General features: G+C 33.8%; 1 protein-coding gene across 6 annotated transcripts in view; it reads right to left on the bottom strand.

Annotated features, from left to right (window-relative positions):
* The window catches only part of Abd-B (Homeobox protein abdominal B), an 88,455-nt gene that overhangs the window by 28,022 nt on the left and 41,916 nt on the right, over positions 1–18,517 (bottom strand). For 4 of the 6 annotated variants that reach the window (XM_076119977.1, XM_076119979.1, XM_076119978.1 and 1 more), the window contains one exon: positions 7,204–7,268. The gene's annotated coding sequence lies outside the window, so the exon portion shown is untranslated. Of the gene's footprint in view, positions 1–4,843; positions 4,862–7,203; positions 7,269–18,517 lie in introns of those variants that run through there. The other 2 variants (XM_076119982.1, XM_076119981.1) reach the window with 2 other exon arrangements.

The following is an 18,517-nucleotide window of genomic DNA, read 5'->3' as shown; positions in this document are numbered from 1 at the left end:
TATTTAAAAATACTTTTAATTATTTTATTACCTTTGACAATGTATTAATGACATTATCTCGCTACCTTTGCCGCCATAAAAACAGATTTAAATTGCATAGCAAAGTTTATTTGATAAGGATCTTTATTATCAATGTAAGTATATTATGCGTTTAGTGTTTAATTGTAACGCAATTCACTGTAATTAACAACGTTTAGTACTGAATAATGTTAATATTTTAATGTTCCAATTATTTAGCGTGACATACATACATTTTAACACTTATAAATTCAGTTTGTACTACGAATATTGAGTACAGAGAATTGCAGATTGCCAATTTATTTGAATTATTAGAATTATTTTAGGTTTCATAGTAATTGTCTAAAGAACAACAATAATATCTGCATTGCTTTGCACCATAAATATAATATCGTTTAAGTTACATAGAAATGTTGCATTTAGTACTATTACAGACTCAAGTAACTGAGCACAATTTTCTGCCATTTATTTTCATAAATATAAATTAGTTACCTATTTAAACTTCAAACATAAAGAAAAATAAAAACATAACTTAAAACACATTTGAGTACTTACTTACTTCATCTCAATTTACCGATAATATCTACCTAAATATACATACATAGTGAGGAGGGCTGGCTGAGTAGAAAGGTGATTTAAGAAAATTACATTATAAAAAGAATAGAGAGAAACCGGAGGGGTCTTTCGAGCGGCGTCGTTCAAAGACATTATTATAAAAATGTACCAATTTAAATTCGAACATAAATGCGGTCTGCCGAGTAGATTTACTATATCAGATGGTGCACAAATAAAATTGGATATTACAAATTATAATGTTACTATTCTTATTCCATTTATCTTTTTAATAGAAATATATATCAGTCCATTTTTTAAAATTAAACGTTGATTTCGTAGTAACACATATAAATAAAGTAACCCTTTAGTTATATTCACTTGAACAAAACTAATCTATCTAAATAAGCCGGTGCTTTTTACTACTACTTTTCTTAAATTGGAAAAGCTGAGACGGATCAAATCTTGTCGAAACGGCAACTTGGCCAATAAAAACTTTCTTTGTTACCCAGATACTATCGACTAAACTCTTTCATTCGACTCCTAACGTTCCTTCTATTTCGAGGGGAATGACTGCACATTCTATGGCTTCAAATGACTTTTACATTGGTTATGTTGGCTTTAAGAAAGTTATTAAAACTTTTTAAATTCCTCCAGATAAGAATTCAACGCTTTTATGCTTTGAAAATAAGGGAGCTACTGATAAGCCGGTATTTGTACTCAAATTACACTTTTTAACAAGAGGTCATAAAGACGAATTCTCTGTTACTCTATAGGTTTTTTTACTCGTTGAAATATACAGATTGCCGTTTACAAAAGTGATATTATTTAAAACAGTTGTGCCTAGAACACGAACCGTTGAAATTTTAAAGCCAGGAAAATATATCAAACGTTTAGCCACGTGCGCAATCCTACGTGATGCTGGTGCGAAATCAAAAACACAAAACAAAGACAAACAAAAACTTGAAAGCCATGTGATCTTAATCTTGAAATTCAAACGTAGATGTATATCAGACGAATTCCTTGGCCGTAAGCCGTTGGCTGCAATTACAAAATATTCTCGCGAGATTCCAATTAAGGCGTTCCATCCGCAAAATTCCACGGGGTCGGAAACTTCCAAGATTCCTCCCCTTGCCCCCTCCGGGGCGGGTAATTGCTCCTCACATTCCCGGAATGTCTTACAGGCGAGTTCTTGTTCCCACTTCGGGCGGAATGTCACTACGTTAGAACAATTATTATTTAACGCTCTCGTCCACTGATGTGTATCCATGCGTGACATTACATACTCGCCGCCACATTTATTTTGATATACTACTTCTAGTTTCCTTTTCTGTGTCTTTTTATAAAACACTCCAGTGAGTAGCAGGCTTAACACAAGTTTTGATTGCACCTCACAATCGTAGCTATTTATCTAAGTGCTAATTAGAAAAAGCCACGGGCGCAGTAAAGAAAAGATAATTAAGTGTTAGCCACATAAACTTTGTACGATAGGTAAAGTCTAATCGAATAATTTATTCCAATTTCTCAACACTGTAAAACTTGTTATCATTGACTTCGATTAGAACTTGTTATTTTTATGTTTCCAATAACCCGAAGTTACAAAGTAAGTAACTGATATTCCAAATTTCCCGGTAAGTAAATTGCCGAATTAAATATAATTAAGATAAGTGTAGGTGTTGCATTAGTGTGGGAGCGGTGAAACTTTCTCATAATTCCCAAAGCGGTTCTCGAAACACGCACCGCCAATATTTATAAATAATAACATAAAACAATATAGCAGTGGCTCTTAAGAGTTCGCTACATAAAGCTCGCCCCGAGAATAAATGGATTACTTGTGTCCGTGGCGCTCCATCTAGCGGGGGGTGTGTGGAACTATATGAGTTATTGTTATTGCATGGATTTCCCCGCTTCCGAACATGTTTTCACTTACACCCCACTTGTAAGCGTCGTAAAAATCTGGCCGAAATATTTTATTAAATTGATTGTGTTTTCAAAACATGTCGCCGCAAAATATTCTAAGAGGTCTAAAGGAATTTATTCAGACGTTTCGTAGTCGGTACGCGCCGAGATTTTTATATCCCTACTTAGCTTTTTTGTTATGTTCGGTATTATCCAGGATCCAGCAATTCGACTAAAACAGTCTCGTATTCAAAATGTGTTCGCTGAATCGAACATAATGATTTAGAGACGTAGACGTAGAGCTGTTCACGAACATACCTTACGTTTATTTTAATCCATGCATATATCCGATGTTTTCATGAGTATTAGGATTAAAGCTACAGTCAATTTGGGTAACTTTGAATCATTTGGATACGTGGGAATTTGAACTAAGTAGTTTGGATTATTTTTTCATATGAAACCAACACAATTGATAAAAGTTTGCAAAACTAAAATGAATCTTTATCAATTGTTTGTTTCATATGAATAAATAATCGAAATCAGTTCAAATTCCCACGTTCAATGTTACAATGATTCAAAGTTACCCAAGTTGACTGTACGTCAAATAATAATAGACAATTTGCAGGCATAACAATATAAGCATCACATTAAACATGTCATGTACATAAAACAGTAAATCAATCAGACTCCTCCAGTCAAAAGAACATTTTAATATCTAAAAGATCTCTAATCAGTCAGTGGGAGTCCAAGTACGAAGCGAGGAACGGTACCAGGACTTATTAGCAGTAACGAGGTCATAAAGTACCTGAGTATGTTCGTTAGCGGAGGCTAACAGACGGACACATAACTTACAGCCGATGTCCGAACACCCAAGTTGTTCGCTACCGAACAGAGCCTTAGTGAATGTTGTGTAAAGAGGTAAGTTATGATTGCAGTGTTGAAGTGTTGATACATTTAAACTGCAGTATAAATTATTGTTAAGGCTTAAGTCGTGTGCGCTGCGTGGACGAATCGTCAACTTTTCAGGAATATAAAGAAAATAGATGTCTTTTTTTTTATTGATAGGCTATTCTAAATTTACTTCTCAACGAATGAAGAACTATTTTCTTAGCTATATGAAGACTATTGGGTACATAACTGAAAGTAAGTTTATGGTAATTTTAGACATGGTATAATATACATTTTTATTATATTTTAGACAGTATAATATAGATTCTATCAAACATAGTTTAAGCGTAAATTTTAAATTTACAAATTTTCACATCTATAATATTAGTACATAAGATATACAAATATGAGTCATATATTATATTTCTATAAATACTTTCACACAGAATATTTTCTAATCAAACCACTATAAACAGTTACACGCTTATTTTGACACAATACTCCATTTGAAAGTATGGCGGTTCACCTATTCTGTTATCAGAAGTAAAGATAAACCTTCAGATTGAACTCCGAATGGTCTTATCGTTATTGATAAAGAGCCACTCCTAACCAACTAGGGGGTCACTTAGATAAGTTGACGGTTAGTCAAAGGTGAACGAGTCAAAATGTTAAGAATAGAATCAATATAAATAGTTGCGAGATTAAAAGACTGTTAAAATAATAAAGTAGTGTTCGTAGGACTATTTCTGCTTTAGATTCGTTCTTAGGCCCAAATTCATCGACTGGGACGCGAAGTATCCGATTAGGTACCAAGTCGTATTTTTGTCTAACAAACAGAATAGTATCTAAACTGTGATGAAGGTTCACAAGTTCTCGATGGATAAAGTCAAAAATACGAAGTGTCTATTATGTGAAGAAAATACTAAGTAGTCTTTAGAGATAAAAAACAAGAACAACTTTCAAATAAGTATACATAATAAGTACATACAATAATTCTAACCATGGAAGCTTCTTGAATTTTTACTTTTATAAAACATTTAGAAGAATAGAAATTACGTCATTTTAGATTACAAAGAATATAAATAATCCACAGATACATTATGTAGAGATAATTATCCGCAGTAAATTAAGTTGCATCTTAAGATCATTAAACCGCTGACCGGGCGAGCGTATCAAGACAAAATATAATAAGGACCACACACCACGACGAATTTCAAAAACGACTTCTTAGTTTTATAATTTAATTTATTTTAATATGCCTTTAGAACGAGTTCTGTTTAAGCCTGTTACAAATGTAGAGACAGAAGAAACGTGAATTGAGGTTAGGAAAATTACCAAAAACTTTTTGATCAAACATATTGATTAAAACTTAAAAGTAAAATGACTCAGTGTTAATTTTCTTTGAGGTTATTTAATTTCCTCCGTGTTATTTAAACCAGAGACAGTTTTTAATTAGTTACAAGGAAAATTCTTACAAACGACATACCTAGCAGCGATTCGCCGTCGCCATCTGTGTTTGACGCCCGTCGAGATATGTTTGGATCGTTGCCAAACACCGCGCATTCGTTTACACCCTATGTTTACATCAAAATTATCTTTTGGAACAAAAATAAAATATAATTTCAACATTTTTAACACAACACTACTTCAACGCATAAAATCTGGAACTATACTGACTGTTTGAGCTTTCTCTTTGCTCGCAAAAAAACTAATTTGAATTTTAATAGAAAATTGGGTCAGCTTGCTTTCTAGGAAGCGCTTGCGATCCTACGCTTGCATTGTCTCTGTGTAAACAAATACCCTTTATGATAAACAAGTTTTTATTGGAATTTTAATTAGACCTTAGTGGAAACACTTGTCTAAATTCTGTAGTGAAGCTCTACCTTAGACGATAGAGCTCTAGGTAAACTTTACATATTACCAAGCACTTATTACCTAAGGCACAACACTTAATTAAAATATAATTAGAAAGTAATCTTAATTTAATTAATTACTTAGATTAGGCATAGTTTTACAATTACTTGCTTATATAATATGAAAAATATCTCTACCCAAAAATTTCTCAACTTTACTTTAAGAAATCAGTATGCTTAGTAATATTTCTTAACATACTTAGCTCTAACCTTATTACAACTTTATTTTTGTTAATAATTATAAAATATAACGAATTCATACCACAAGAGTGCTCACGTGCTGTTCAAAATAAAATACTCTACCATAACCACATTTATTTTAGCGCCATCTGTTTGAAAGCGTAGGAACTTTTTGGAGCTTTAAGCCCAGTGCAAGTTAAAGTTGACATGGCCGTAGTACTTTATTTAAATAACGAAACAGCAAAAGCCATATTGAAAAATACAAAAAATATATTAAGTTACCTATTAGTTAGGTAGGTGGGTACTAAGTGCGTAATGTGACGATTAAATAGGGTTCAATATAGTAAGTTACTTGGTGTGTCAAGAATTTAGATTACCTTATCTTAATTTAATAAAAATCAACTTAAAATATAGTAAAATACCTATTTTGCTAAAAAATATAATATTTTATTTCATAAATTTTAATTTCAGTTGCCACTAAATTTATTTATTTTAAGAGCTTGCTTTTATTATGCAAATTGGTAAGTGGTTTAATTTTTTTGTACAAAAGTACTAATATATAATTAAGTGAAACAGAATCTACTGCATTTGTTTTGGTACATTTATAAGTAGATTCCGTAAACATCGAATTATTATGTGAATGTTCGATACAGGAGTCCTCCATACAATATAAGCTTTGGAAACCCGAAGCTTGATCAAAACTATGCGTGCTTTGAGAACAGCGCCATCTCTTCTAAACTGATTGAATTAACTTCTATCCAGCCAGGGACTGTAAACATTTTGTATCAGATATAAGTTTGTGAGATGGGCATAAATCACATTTTTTTTTTAAGTATTTGTTCTTCATATTCAAAAATTACATCGGTCAATAAAAAAGCGAAGTTGAAAACATTGTTTGTGCATATCATTTTGATTATGTATAGGTAGGTAAGTGCTGTCATACGTGCAAAATTTGTTCATAATGACAAAATAAATGATAGTGCCTTTATCGATTTTAATAATTCACGACTTTTTAAGTTCAAAACTCAAAATATTATTTATGCCTTAAAAATATTCTTCTACCTACCTTTTAGCATAATGATAATTCATAAGTTTATTTTTCAAATAAAATGACGTAGGTACACGTAGAAAACATGAATTATTAAAAATACGTCAGTGTTTTTCTAATAAGATATTTAGCTTCCAGCCAGGGTTGAACGCAACTGATCTTCGAGCCCTCCCAATCGTCAATACGATTAAAACGCACACACAGACAATCTGTGTATGTGTGCTTAAGAATTTCAGCTGCAGGGCCATTGCCATGCCGTGCTATCGACGCCATTTTACTTTATTTGTTGTCTCTTTCCCACGCACGAGATACGTCTTGAGTTAAATGAGAAAAAAAAACGATAGCTCTATCTCTTTCGCGCAGAGACGGGAGAGCTCCGCGATCGCAGTGTGAGTTCTTTCGATTTGAGAAGGGGAATGAAAAATTAAAAAGAAAGAAGTATGGCGATACCGTTCGATGCGTTGGTAGGACGGTCTGTGACCGGGCGGATATTTCTGAGATATTTCGATGATGGCGGACAAAAAATACGGTTCATAAGTCTCTTTTTATGCATTTGGTTTTTATTTCGAACGAGATTGGATGTCATCGATATTAATACCTACGTTCTTAACGTTCGCTTCGATTGGTAGTTTTATTTTGTATCAGGTTTTGATAGGTGTACAAATTATTTAGGTGGAATTTATTAGTGATCTTGTTTCTTTTTACCTTTTAGGCAACGTCTCGGAAATAATGATACAATATTTTCCTGCTTCAAACCATTTTGATGAGATCTGAAACAAATAAATTTTAATTATTAATTTAGTATTCTACTTACTTACTAAATTAAGTTTACGTTAATCTTAAAACATTGAAAAAAAATATCGATCACCTACATGAAAACTTTTTAACTTAGTTACTTTCAATTTGTTATTTTATTCTAAGATACTAATCGGAAACTTAAATGAATGTTAGGCACAAATACTAACTTTTCAACAGCACTATATGTACCTACTTAGGTACCTACGGATACAAAACGAATTACCTACCTAGTACTTACTACACTTCTCGTCAACTTAGTACTAGACATCGCATAAACTTTCGTCACAATAAGTAAATAATAAAAGAACATTGACACATAGGTAAGTGTTGTTTAAAAACAAAAACTACATTATTATTCTTTATAACCTATTCTCCGATAACTTATTATTATAAGTACAGTCACCCTACTTAACAAAGACACTCGCATTTTAAACAGTTTTTAAACTAAACGCAGATCTTCCATAAATTAAGCGTACAGTGCAGTAACATCGATTATTTACTGCCACATACCTTTAAGATAATCTTTACTAAGTGCACATTTACTGGCCGAGGTTCGAAGCGGTTTGCCACTTCACTTTATGGTAAGTTAAGCAAATATTAATGACGGTGGATTTATGACACTCTAAACTAAAGGTGCCGTGATCGTCAGCCTCTTTCGCTCGCGACTGTACTTTGTTAAACATGTGACTCGTAGTGTAGGCTATGTGTGTACTTAGGTGTATGCTGAGTGTGTATATTGTTGTTGCTTATGCAAAGTTTAGTATATTAAGTACTTACATATTTTCTTGTTTAGAGTAAAATTATGATGACCAGGCAGGGCCATCAACCATAATATAAGGGAGAAGGGTTCTTACTTATATTATTTTTGACAATAGTCAGAAGATGCTCTTAATTTATTAGTTGTTGGTAAATAAGATTCAGGACTAAAATCGCAGCTCTCCGTTGATATATAACTTTTATTCTACTAAACGCATTATAAAATATGCTTTGAATGCATCCTGTAGATAGTTGTTTAGGTTTTTCCTTGACTGTTGATAGTTTACGCGTGTGTCTATAAGAAGTTTTATTATCTATCGGCAAACCTATTTAGCATAGAGCATTCGCAGGAGAAAAGCTACCAGTTACAAAAGAATTATAGCCTCTATAAAAAAAATATTTACTACGGGCTGCAAAGGCCGCAGAGGCGAAAGCGAAGCTGGGAGTTGACTCTCGTTCACGGCGGCTCCACTATCGCGTGATTGATACGCAATAAAGTGAATTTATTACGAGACCGCTATAAACGCACGCCCGAATGGCTAATCATCTATTAATCGCAATTTAACGCATCAACACTGTCAAATAATACTTGAAAGAACAAGCGATAAAAGTTTATTGCGCACTCGTGACGAAACGCGGTGTGTGCGATGCGTCGCCGACGCTCTAGCGACGAATAGGCGCCGCCTTAATTTGCTCCAATCGCGGCCGTGTAAGGCGACACTATAAAAAATGCATAAAACCACACGGAAGGACTCACAATGCTCCATAACCTACCGCAAAAGTTTGACATTACAACGCGATTGTTTCTTTGTTTATCGTATAAAATTTATAGGTGCCGCTTACCGTTTACGAGAGCACGGCTATGGACGTTGAACTTTGAATCGCTTGATTACGGTTTTTTAATGGTTGAGTGCGAATATTCGTTAATATTTCATTGTTGGTTGATGCATTGTATTCGAAGGCTGTAGGCGTGCTTGCCTGCCTAATGTAATCTACACCTGCTTTGCGAGCATTCGATCAACATACCTACCCTTTTACTGTAATTTCAGATCGCTAGTAAGTTTGTTCCCATTAAAGTTGAATGTGAAACCCTTTACCTAATAAGGGCATTGAAATGAACTATGTGTAAAATGACCCCTGTGGTATTTTTCACTTGTGACACGTTCTCGAAATTGAATTGATACCAAACAATTGATCCAATTTACCAACCTATTTAATAACTGTCAAGGAATAATATTCCTAAAATAAGTTCAATACCAACTTCTAAGAAAATCTTTCTAGTGACCTTTGTTTTGCTACTGACATGATGTAAAACGTAAAGACAAACAAAGATAATGAACAATTTTCATACGTGACCGGATTTATTATCCTTTAGCCGCTCAAAGCCATAAAACAAATGACTGGAATAACGTATAACCTTTCTATATCAACTTCTTCTGTCAGCAAAAAATGCTGCAAATTATTTCTAACTTGTAGTTTCCAAGGACAGAGCAATTTATGTTACGTATTGATTTGCATAACTCGTTCTGAAAAGATAGGTAAGGCTGGTATAAAGTTAGCATATTATTATACGCTTCTTCAGTGAATTTGTAAAGACAGGCCTTGGCTATACGAGAACCGTCTCGCTGCATAAAGGATAAGAATGAAAGCAGTAAGGCCGTAAGACGTCGTCAAAAGTTTGATGATTATAAAGCTAGGCTATTTATTTCGACTTAAAGTTATGTAAACTATACACCGAATCTTTGTATCGTTGGGACACGAACATGATACGTACATTACTCGTCATCTAAGAAAGTCGTAATTTCAAATCTAACAATACAAGTCCACTCTCTACTATAAAATATAACCGATGTATATCCATTGCGCTATAAATGCATACGAATACGCACATTACGGCTATTAGATACGTAATATCGTTCCATTCAAAGGCGTTCCAATGGAACGTATCGCGATCGCCCAAACACCGGTTGTTTAGTGATGTTGTAAATCAAATCATCAATTATCGACAAGCGTTTACACTCGTGACGCCGCCGTGTAAACAATCTGAACATTAAAACTGCTGCTACCTACCTTTTACGACTATTCAATTTGGGGGAAAATCGATTTTATTCGCTTGCTTTTCAATCGATACATGGGTAAAGTCGCTCGAGATTACGACTAGTGTTTGGATTATACGATTTTTTTACCGTAGTTAGGAAGTGGTTGGCGGATACAGCTCCGACGCGGAAGAGATGCGTGCTTGAGGTAAACAACGGGGTTGTAAAACAACGTTTATTTACTTAAGACTATTCTATACATCAATTTGAGACGTAATTAGATGGGAAGGGCTGTAGTGTGAACTGGAAGAAAAATATCATAAAACGGATTGGTCGTATCAGATTAGTTGGTTTATTGTTTTGAAGATGAAGGATGTGATTCAGTCTTAAATCCACTTTCGCGGCTTATAGATTGATACTGTCGGATAGCCTATGCGATATATAAAGAGTCAAAGTTGAAACAAATTACCGACACTCAGGTTTTCAAAAGTGTTAAAACCGAGGTTTTGAAGTAGTGAACGCGTAATCTGGGGGCACGGAAGTGCCCCCGCAAGTCGAGCAAAAAAAAAGCGGCACGGCCGTAACATCCTTTTCTCGAAGCAATTCGGGCTATTTTTGACACCCCTATAATTTCGTTGTGGATAAAACAAGAAGCCTGGATTTTCAGCAACTAATTAGTCATTGTATAAACACGGTATATTTAAAATTTCAGTCAATTTGAATCAGTAGTTTAGGAATGACAACTTGTTAAAATTTTGAATTTTGTCACTCACTGATTCACTGACTCACTGACTCACCGATCATCAAAAGTCTAAGGTACTTCTAGCAGACTTAGAAGCTTAAAATTTAGAATACAAATAGGGTTTAGTGTCTTAATCATGGGAAAAATTTAAGATTTTCTAATTTCGGTCCAGTTTTCTAAATACACTAACTGCAACAATAACTTTGTAATCCCATATAAATGTATAAGATTACAAGGTTACATTTGCAGTTAATGAATTATTATTACAGTAGAAAATAAAATAAATAGGTGTAAATAGGTACCTACTATATGAGACATAACGGGGGAGGGGGTATAGGGTGGATAAGGGTGTTTAGCCCATGAAACTGAACAACATTCCCATAGGAAAATATGTTGAATTATGAAAAAAAAACGTCTTTCCATACAAATTTGACTTATGTTCGCTCTACAAAAAGGTCTATTTGTTTTAAAGGTTTTTTTTTTAAATTGGCATGATAATAACATACGTAATAACTTAAGACAGAAGGTCCTTTAAGTAGAGACTAAATAGATTAATCGACTTGGTATTATATCGATCTCACAACTTTTTACGGCGAGACTTGAGGTTTTTACAGAATGTTTTTGATGGCATTTATTTTACACCTAACGTTGAATAAGTACTTAATTACAAACAGTTTAATAGTGCATTTTGATTCTATCTGTAACTCCTAAGACAAAAAAAGAGTTGCGTCAGTTTAACAAGCCAGCTATTTATTACTTACCTACATATGAAAGATACATAGCCCGAGTCACTCGCATTGACGTTGAAAATAATTACAACAAGAAAACTGGCATTATTATGATATGCAAGCATCAATTATCTGCCATGATACTAAAACCAGTGTAATTACTATTATGATTTACGAGACAACTCACCACAGAAGAAGTCTATTTTAAAGCGTGATTTCACAATTAACTACAACACCCACTTTTCACTAATCAGAGTCTATTTAAAATGGAACGTCAGAAGAAATAAAATCACTCTTAATTCCCGAGTGCGACCAGCGAAGTCATCAACTCAACTGACTCTATGTAGACTCCAATTGTATCACATATTTATGTCGCTAACAAAACACTAACAAATTGATATGTTTATCTACAAAGGACAATAAATTCATTCAAGGCCCACCCTTTAGCGAGGGGATCCACCCTTCTCATTTAAAAAAATTGCAAAATATTACATAAATAATAAAAAGGATCCCCCCGTGATGTCGCTCGCTATCTCTCCAAAGATGTAATTTTGGCTAACTCATAGTTCCGGGGAAATGGTCTGGAAGCTCTTTGAGATTTAAATTTGTTTCATACATTATTCATCCCACATAAACCAACGTCTCACATAAAATATTTTTTTAACTTTATAGATGACTCAGTTTAATCTTTAAATATCTATCTGGGAGCTATTAATGTCATATTGGGAAAATTCATTGTAATATCAAATGGTAGATATAAATTAGATCAGACGATGTTTGTGGAGAAATTGCTCTATAACTTTCAAGTTATAAAGGCTACAAAGCACGACACTTCTCTCAGTATAAATTATGATTTATATTCGATATTTCCTGAACTTTCTTCTGGCTCTAAGCGGGGAATGACCCAATTTCTAAGCCGGAGAATAACTGTTTATTCGTGAGTCACAATACACACAATGGTCACACATAAGGTACCAACATCAAATAATCCGCCCGGAAAACATTTTCCCTTTATGAACATAATAATAGCCCGCACTGAATTCACAGCGACACCCTTTCCCATACAATTTTGAGTTAACCCTTAAAATGCCGGGGCCATTAAAAAATCAAACCATGACGTAACGAATAGGGGTGTCCTATGTTTTAATTTAGTGTTATATTTGATGGGAAAAGTTGAATTGTGCGTGTGTGGGTATATAATAATCGTCAATTTAATTAGACGCTTGAGAATAAGTGAGAAAAAGCTATTAGTTTTTACAGTTATTGAGATTACACTCCTCCAATTAGTGTCGTAAACTCTGTTTGTAATAGCCTCAGGGTGATACAACGAATTTTTTTTTCATTTTTAATCATCACTAGAAAAATAATAGTTTGTTGGTATATAATACGAAAATATGCGAAGTTCTTTTAAATATGACGTGTCTACCGATGAAATACTCATAATTTCAAAATTATATGAGTAACAAAACAGAATTAGTACAAGTGGGACATTATGAAATGAACACCTCAATAAAAATATAATAAAAACCTGTTAATAGCTCGTCGTAATTTCCCACAAAACCAAACTTTTTTCTTTTTTCAACGTTGAATGAAAGTTATTAAAATATTTAAGAGTATTTAAGTATGTTTATTATTAAATATACAAAATTAGAATTGAGTGCTGCCAATAAAATTGAAATAAAAAACCTGAAAATAAATCTAGAACACATTTAGGAAATGACTAACTGGATGAAATTCAGTGAAGCTTTCAGTGAGCATTTATTTACTTTCAACACGAAATAGAGTTTGCGATCAATACCTGTGTGCAATGTACTTAGACCAAAAAGTTATGTTGATATATTCCATTCGTAATAATATAATTTTGTGTATTTCTAAAAGTTGTATTGTAAAAATAGATATAGCAAGATGTGGAAAAGGGAAAAGTCCTAAAACATGCACTGATCGTTGAATTAGATACTTCTACTTATAAAAATACACTATTTTGTATTTTATCTATACAGTTATTTGTCAAACTTGCAAGAAAATAATCGGTACGCCTACGAAAATGAAAACACAAACTGGGCAGTTTGAGATAGGCGTATGTTACAAGAGAGGATACGGATATAACGACGGGTCTATATTTAAATTTGGTTTTTGTTTCCCTAGTTGTCGGGGCCGGCGGGCCGCGGGGCACTAATTCTGTTCGTTTACGATCGGCCACATCAGCCGCTCCAGATGCCTTCTCCCACGCTACAACAATGTCCCTTCATACGATCGTGGGCGAGCCGGTGCGACGAACTTGTATGCGATTGGGGAACTAAAACGTATATAATGAGTACGATTTCCAAGTAAATGATCGTGTTATTGCAATTTTTTGTTGGTGACGCAATTTTCAACATCTTTTAGTATCTTCTTTTGCGAATTGGTTCGCGGTACCGCGATTCCCTATCACTATCGACTACCGACAACCGAATAGCTATCCAAATAAAATCAATATAATCTGATCAGCACCTATAGCGTCGTAGAAACTATTTTTGCAGTACATTTTAAATGTCAAACTTAACGACATTCGAGGGATCCAACTCTAAAGAAGCTACTGAAATTGCGGTGGTTGACAAAATCGGTCAAACTTATACATATTTTAATAGCAGTTTTCTTTTTGTAACTAATGAGGAGTCTCTAATTCATCATAATAATATTTTTTATATACAAAAAGCAGTTATAAAACATTCACAGTAACATTAATGAATGACTTCCACACTTCGTAAATTATTTTTTGTTCTTATTATCATTGAAATATTTTTTGCCTATTAAAAAAAATATTCTAATTAAAACAATATTATCAAAATAATGGTTTGATGGAAACTTTTTGTTCGGAGTCATTGTCCATGTGAAAGGTCTTTACCCGTATCAAGACCCTCCTACACCTTATAGTGTTTGGAATATTATGGTCGAAGCCGAATAATTTATCGATATTATACTGCCCACTAACGAAATGTTTGGGGACATTGTGATTGGGTTTAAACACGGCCTACCGATACACGATATAGATACTTAAGTGGTTATGCTTGTACCGATATCTGAATTAATTTGAAAGATTTCCGTTTTTCGTATAAGAAATTTTTGTTTTTAGTTTATTTGGAGCGGGATCTGATGAGCTAAGTTAATGAATGCTTAGAGTATGTATAATGCTTATCTTTGGGTTTTTGGTCGTTATTTTTACTATGAAATTTTATGATAGTGTTGGCGGTGTCATCACAATAGTAGCTTATCAAAACACCTTTGTAACTATCATCATATTATCTTCCCGAATTTCAATGTTACATCTATCACATTAATTAACAATCTACAACAATAAGATCAAAGCAAACGAACAATATCGCTACACTAACTAGCAAGTATTTATCGCAATAACACAGATTATTAGATTTCACTGCGTCTGCTATCGTTTCAGTGAAAGGCTATGAAAACGTTGAATTAAATAACGCTGTAAAACAAGCACGCGCCGAGAAAATCATAATGCATAAAGGTACCTATACGTTATAAATCTCGACTTTTTATGTACCATTAAAACGTTTTATTAGTTATTAACACGTGTTAAAAGGCTAAAACATTTGTAGAAAAGTCCGATCATTAACATATGTATCATACAGTTGTGAACTACTGTCGTAAGCTCTCCTAATTATGATCGGTTAGGAGACGCTCTTAAAATAATCCTCGGTTGTAAATATTAGGATTTATATATCTTTCTGACCGCGGTGAAGTGAGATATCATAAAATGGTACGTAATTTACGTTGGTACCTATCTTCTTAAAAGGGTGAGGTATGTTACAGTACTTAAGTATTAACTTTAACTTGCAACGAAGCTTTGTTGAAGTCTTTGAGTCAACTGTTTGATAGATAAGGAATAATTTTGACGTTCTGCCGGTCACTTTTAAAGCAATATTTTCTACTCCAAGATTTTTATTTTTTTTCAAATAATTAGGTAGGTAATTGTTATTTTAATATATTTAATATCTTAAATTCAACGCTAAGGAGACAAATTTCAAGCTATATAAAACTATTTTTCTTCACAGTTCACGACTTGTACCTTTATGTATAACTTTATGTTCCAATCATTATTACTTGTAAGGTACGAAGTTAATCATAAACTTCATTACAGACAGATTACCAATTACGTACAAGGTTGTACTAAGAAAGGATACATGAAGCAATCAAATAAAATATTACGAAACATCAACCAAACTTGTAACAATTACGACAAACATCAGTCATTTAAACCACCACTAATTGTTTTATATACTCACACAGTTTCGTAAACTGTAAAAAATCTAACAACTATACTGTTATAAGCATTACTTAACACGATAATATCAAATTAACATTAATAACCGGCATAAATCAATTATTCGTCTCAAGCAGTCATCGACTTTTAAATCGTAATAAAATGTACAAACGGCAGTCAATTTATTTATTGCCTTAAAGTTGTAAAACGATATTACACGGTATAATGACGTGTGTTATTGGCATTTATTTCAACCATTTTACCATCAATGACCACTTATTCAAACTTTATGTTTATTGTTTAATTAAAAACAAATTAGTTACACATAAACAAACGTTGGAAACTCATGAGTTAGTGGGCTAGTGTTGAACGTATATTGCTACAAGTTAGCAAACAAATCAGCGATAATGTGCTAGCTAAGTGACTTTCATATTGTTAGAAATTCTGAAAGAATATTTTTTCGCTAGTTGGAGAGGAAAAGCTATTTATTGGACCGTTATACGGCGGTCACACTACAGACACGGCAGTATTTTCAGAGATAGCAATTAACGAAAACTGTTTTCATCGTAATAGAAGTTTTAACCTGCGGAATGCTGGCGCTGATCAATGCGAAAAAATATGTATTTTCTTGACTGGTATGTCTTCAAAGGGTTTAGATTATCATAAATAGGTATGTACTAGATATAGAGGTTTGAAAGTAACTGGCTTTATCTTTAAGAATAACATTTATATATCTCGCGTTTATTTTATTGTTATCGAAAATGTTAAACTTGATCATAATTCTCCACACATTTTGTAATATCACAGATTATCGCTGACCGTAACCTAACCAATACTCACGCTGTTATGTACAACAATATTTAAAGTAGTATTTACTTATTTGCACATAATAATATTTATTCAACACAGTGTATTTTAAAAGTGTTTAACACAAAATACGAAGATCCGAAGATTTAACTCATATATAAGCATGAGAACCTTTAAGCGAACGTTTTCATCCACCACGCACTGAATAATATTATTAATGCCTTAATGACTGAAAAATGATATTGAGTAATGTAGTTGTAAATTAGGTAAGTGTTGCCGAACAAAATTTTCTCACGAGTTTGAAACCGCTTTAACGCATTTAGTAGCTTTATCACCGTACCTATGTACTGTTACATAAACTGGTCAGGATCACGGGGTCTCACATAACGCAACATTGTAGTCTCACATGCACCGGACCTTATAAATTTTCGTCTGATTTATTTATTACTCGTACAAAATGTCAACAATGCAACGTTAAAAGTGAAACTAAAAAGTATTGTGCAAAAGGGTGTCCGAGCATTGTGAACGCACCCTGTTATGCAAATGACTACACTGAAACCGAAAGTGTAGCTACAGCCTAACAAAAGGCCGGCTCTTGCGTAACCTTTACATAAATCCTCGATACGCATTAACCAAATTACTTGTGCCTTTATTCTTTGTGAAAAACCAGACAAAACGAGTTAGGAATCAGCAAAAAATAACCAAATTATCGACTGCATTATCTTTTCTTAAAGTCGTTAAACGAAAAGGGTGAAATTTGCATAATATTGAAATAACTCTTTCTGGTGAAATATTTTGGCTTTTGTGGTAATTCTTACTTTCGTTTTTGACTTAACTTAGCGTTATTATAGTAAGAGTTTTGGTTTGGTTGGAAAAGGTTGTGCGTGATTTTCGATAATTTAGATAGCGGTAGAGCGGTGCAGCGCCCTCGCCGAGCGGTTTCATGAGGAGCGATCGTGTCGTACATATTTCGATAAGTCCGTTACCGGTTGTTGTGATTTATATTCAGGTGTGTTCGTGTTACCGGATAGTTAAGTTTTTACTGTCACGATAGAGGGCCCGGTGAGTGTACTCCACGATTTGTTTATCGGTACGGGGAGGCGACGACAGCCGACGACGCGGTATCAGACCTGTATGTACTCCCGATCTCTTTATGTATAGTGTTAAGTTTAGTGCCCCATTTATAGCTTTTTGGTTGTGTCGAGGTACTCATATCGCAGCAAGTAGGTGCGTTTAGAAACTCGTAAGCCCGCCCGTGAGAAAATTCTGTATTTATTTTTATGATGCGTGTAATTGAGAAAAAGTTGATGTCTAAGTTACAATATAAATGTCGTTAAATATAAATCCTATGTACTTCTATCCGTTTATTTTAAAGCTTTAAACTTTGTAACAATGCATGATTAATATCGTGTCATAATAATATAGCCGCTTACCTATATTTATTTATAGGGATAAGTGGTAAACAGAAAATAATTTTCTTGGATAGATGACCTCTTGTTAGCTCCTACGCCATCATACCTAACATAGAGCTCAAATTTTACGTAAAAAAACAGTTTTTAATCATGTTTTATACATGTTCTGAACAAAACAAAGAATGTCACCAACCGCAACACAAGCGACTCAATCTAAAATGGCGCGAGAAACCGCACAGAGCCATTCATCAGGGGACTTGTCATAAAATAGAATTACTGGACGGATCACAGGCTGTCTCGCCCATGATTACTACGAATCATCATAAATCAGTCCCTCAGTGGCCCGCAGCTAGCTAATTGTACTACATCTCTATAATAAATCAAATATTTCGGGTGTGTGCGGGCACAATTTTTTTATAGGTCGGTTCTTCGGTTTTGGATGTCGTAAACCACTGAAACTTTCTGGCAGATTAACG

Source organism: Anticarsia gemmatalis, chromosome 11 (genome assembly GCF_050436995.1).
Source record: "Anticarsia gemmatalis isolate Benzon Research Colony breed Stoneville strain chromosome 11, ilAntGemm2 primary, whole genome shotgun sequence".
Taxonomy (NCBI): domain Eukaryota; kingdom Metazoa; phylum Arthropoda; class Insecta; order Lepidoptera; family Erebidae; genus Anticarsia; species Anticarsia gemmatalis.
This window is presented reverse-complemented; position numbering and strand designations above follow the sequence as displayed.